Source organism: Nanorana parkeri, unplaced genomic scaffold, assembly GCF_000935625.1.
Source record: "Nanorana parkeri isolate BGI_ZX_2015 unplaced genomic scaffold, ASM93562v1 scaffold116, whole genome shotgun sequence".
Lineage (NCBI taxonomy): Eukaryota > Metazoa > Chordata > Amphibia > Anura > Dicroglossidae > Nanorana > Nanorana parkeri.
The window spans coordinates 2,147,423-2,151,661 of record NW_017306384.1 but is presented as its reverse complement, the minus strand read 5'-3'; the positions used below and the strand labels follow the sequence as shown (position 1 = coordinate 2,151,661).

The 4,239-nt window shown below is 40.1% G+C and overlaps 1 protein-coding gene across 1 annotated transcript in view; it reads right to left on the bottom strand.

Moving 5' to 3' along the window:
* PBX3 (PBX homeobox 3) overlaps positions 1 to 4,239 on the bottom strand; it is a 241,022-nt gene that overhangs the window by 70,295 nt on the left and 166,488 nt on the right. The gene's annotated exons all lie outside the window — the stretch shown is intronic.

Sequence of the window (4,239 nt, the reverse complement as noted above, 5' to 3'; positions counted from 1 at the left end):
CTCTCTCCTGGCTGCTAGAAGGGTCCATGCAGCCTCTCTCCCCCTCCATTAGTCATCACATCTAATATAGTGTATTAGACAAAAGAATGCTGAGGGATACTCCATTGCTGAAGTGGAGAGGGGAAGAGAGGTTGCACGGACTGGTCTAAATGCCAAGCGGGACTGAGGTTCGGGTGAGTATATCTTTGTTATTTTACACCCCATAACAAAATGTGCACTTACCCCTTGCTGTGCGGGGGTAACCCCACTGCAACCGTCTAAGTTTTTATTCTGCCCAGAGTTCTTTAAATATAGAGATTTGTAGATCAGCCACTAGAGAGAGTACACATTCACTCTGCATTCACTCTGACTGCCTTCTTAATTACAGTTGAGAAAATATATCTGCCAAACAGTGTTTTCATTCAGTTGGCTGACTCACAGACATGTATTGTGAGAAGGAGCAGTAAAATATTACACTTGGAATATGCAAGTATGGCTGCCCCTAGATTTATGCAGTATATAATTACAAACTATAAACAGACATTTGTTTTTAAAATATTAATATATTAAAATCAAACTGATCTGTAAATACTATACATTTGCTTTACAGCCCAACTCTGTGCAAAACAAGAATCCTTTCCCACACACCTCTGATTGCTGGCATTAAAAAAATGTAAATGTTCTTTTTACTTACCTAAAGATGTGGTCACAAGATGTTTGGGTCCCGAGTTTACATCCAGCGGGGGCCATCTTAGGGTGTCCATGTTGCTGTTTCTGTTAACGGTGGAGACATTTCCAGCAGCTGGGGTCCTCTCACATCAGCTTCAGAGACAAGAAAACTAAATGGGGGCATTGAAGAGACCAGCCCTCAAAGAAATAGTGAGCAGGGAAAAGAGCCAGGTTCACAGGACACGAAATAAGGATCCCGACAGAGGAAACTGAGTTTGAGAGATTAGGGGTTATGGGTTAATGGGTTAGGAAGATGTATTTGTACACAGAACTTGGAGTTGGGCTTTAAAGTGAAAATCACGGTCCTAAAAAAATCCAGAATGGACAGGGTATATGTAAACTGATCCTAGAGCAACAAACTATTAGCTCCCTAAGCAGAAGGACATTTTCATACATACATCTATCCATTTTGTGCTGCAGTGGTCAATCAACTATCTTCATTTCATACATACATCCCCCAATTACCTCTATGGAAAATGCAAGCAGAAATATGCACAAAGCACAGATCAGAACACAATATATCTCAACATGCAAAATAATACATGTTTACAAGAACCCACGCTTTACAAAGAAACAGATCTTGCCAGAAAGATCCACCTATGGCCAACATTACAAGAATCACTGTCGGTGGGTAAGCATATGCATAAATATAAAATAAATTGTTTTTAATTGCTGCTGATTTACTTTTACAGACAACATAATTAACACTAAGAAAGATCAGACATAACATAAACATTAGCAGTGTCCACGTCATGCTAGGATACAAGACAGTTATAAGATGGATTAAAATGATGTCTGAATCACGAAAACATAGTTTTAGGCCCATTTATCATGGTCTAACATTGTGTACTTTGGCTGTGGTACTCTGATAACACTGACAACTGAAAAGTCAATAAAACTGCTAAAGATGTCACTCAATTCATAGCAGAAAATAGTTTCAGGAGCACAGTATTCTGAGAAAATTGTATTACTTGTATTGGAGTTATTTGAATTATTATTGTTATTATTAGTAGTACTTTTTTTCAATATGTGTTTGACCCAAGTGCATGCCTCTGCATTTATCTTTGTTAAAGGTTGGCTATTGGAAACTCATATTCTATTTATGGGTAGACTAACGGACCACTGTAAAAAATAAATCAAGGCAACTGGACTTGCTGTATTTTTCTTGAAGATAAATATGGTGAATGTTGCTCCAATCAACATTGATTGTTGATTGGAGTAACATTTACTATATTTATTCCCAGATAATTTTTGTACAAGTCATGTACAATACCATGACCTGGAAGAATGAGAACCTTCACCGACATAATGGACCAGTGGTTTCTTGGAAAATTCAGCTTTCGATGCTTAATGTAACATAACGTAATAATTAAACTGAGGCCCTTTTTGTAATGTATGGTAGACTTGAAAATGACTCAATACACTACGAAGAAAGAAACTTAGCTTGGCTGGATGTTTCAGAGAATGCAGCTTTTCACGTACTTGGGAGCACTATTCCTAGAGATTTGTTAGGCTACAAAATGGTTGTCTCTACAGTGCATAGATTTCAGGTCCATTTTAATCTAATTATATTTCCTCAGATTGTATCTTCCGCAAAGGTCCATCAAGTTAATCCCATTTGCGCACTGCACCATAGTGAGACCTCCTTCTAACCCCAAACCCAACCCCACTGTCAGTGCCCCAGAGTTCAAGTCCACCCCTATGCATAAGTGACTGGCAGATGTTTCCCCAATCTTAGGTCCTGTGTCAACGGCATTTGACAGGCAAAGGCAGAGTGCTTTTGACACCAGTTTGAGATGCTACTGATATTAGAGCATGCGCAATTTAGCTACATTTGACCAGCTTAAAGTGACACTAAACTCAGGAGTTAAATCTTAAAAATGCATTAAAGTATCTTAACTATTTACAAAAATGTAGCATATTTGTGCATCACCGTTCCCTAGATCCTCAGATTATCTCTGAATTCTGACACTGTCCTTCCTTCTTGAGGGTGGCAACTTTTGTTCCCCATGGTCTCTGTGTGTTGTAAAGTAGGCACTACTCCAAGCTTGCTCCTGTGATGGACTACAATCTCAGATTTAGTTAGCTAATTTGGGATTATAGTCCATCACGGGAGCAGGCTTTGAGCGGTGGCTACTTTACAACACACACAGGGACCAAGGGGAACAAAAGTAGCCACCCCCCAGAAGGAATGACAGTGTCAGCACCAATTCAGAGATGATTTGAAGATCTACAGCCGAGTGATGCCCTAATAAGCTAAATTTTTGTTAAAATTTAAGGTACTTGAAAGCATTTTTAAGGTTTAACTCCTCAGTTTACTGCTTTTGCTTTTCCATTGACTTGCATGGCTAGAGGAGCAATTCTGAAGGAAGCAAAAGCCTGTCAACACTGGTCATTACACTCACAAATCAGCTGTATGAAGTAAGCTTTAGGCTGGGTTCACACCTGGGCGTACGGAATACGCGCGTTTGCCGCGGTTTGCAGTAAAAGAAACGTGCGACAAACGCGTGTTTATGAGGGCTATCCGGCTGTATCCTAATGGATACGCAGGCAAATACGCCCCAAAGAAGCTCCTGTACTTCTTTGGACGTAGGGCGTTTTTCAGAGCGTTCCTACGCGCTGCAAAACGCCCAGGTGGGAACCATGTCCATAGGCACATGTTGAGCGTTTTACAGCGCGTAGTAACGCGCTGTAAAACACCCAGGTGTGAACCAGGCCTTAAAGCAGCTCTGAAACTACCACCAGGCTTGGAGCTGCTTGAGTTTTTATTTGGACTGGACTCAGATGGCCACTGAAAGAAGATTATTCCACTGCGGGTCCTCAGGTATAGATTCCTCTTCAGCAAGGGGAACAGTGAGCAGCAAAGTAGTGACATTATCAATTCTTATTCCAAATCTCAAGAAATTAAAAGTTAGAGGCAATTGTGCCAAAAATAATCTCAAACTGCAGCTATAAAGCTATAGGGTTGCACAACAGGAGTGCTTTGACATTGTCACATATCATAAAGTACAATGCAACATTTCAAGGGGTATTTTAAACCAAAGGCAAGGCCAAAAGGTTTTTCAGGGTACTGCTTAGGCTCAATAAATACTTTATACGTATACGTTCCTTAAAATATCAGATTCAGGTTCACAGTTACATTTCTATGGTGCCACTAAAATAATTCAAACAGTACACTAAACTAAACTGTTGAAAATGTAAAAAAAAAGTTTCTGTTTATAAATGTAATCAGTGGTCAGTAGTATTACCTAGGTCAAACATAAGAAACTTAAAGAGTTAAAAGTGCTTTCACTGTACAGTCAGCAAGTCTTTTGCACCTGATTTCACTTTCTGCTCTCAACGTGATATAAAACAGTTAATGTGCTAATTACAGTAATTAAGTGTTGCCAATTTAATTACATCGGAGAGTATTAACGGCGGCAACATTTGGTGGGAGTGCAGAATAGGAACCTTCCACGTACGGCCTATGCTCATAGACACCTAATGGGCACCTCCTAGACCCCCCCCCCCCCCACCACCTTACCCCCCCCA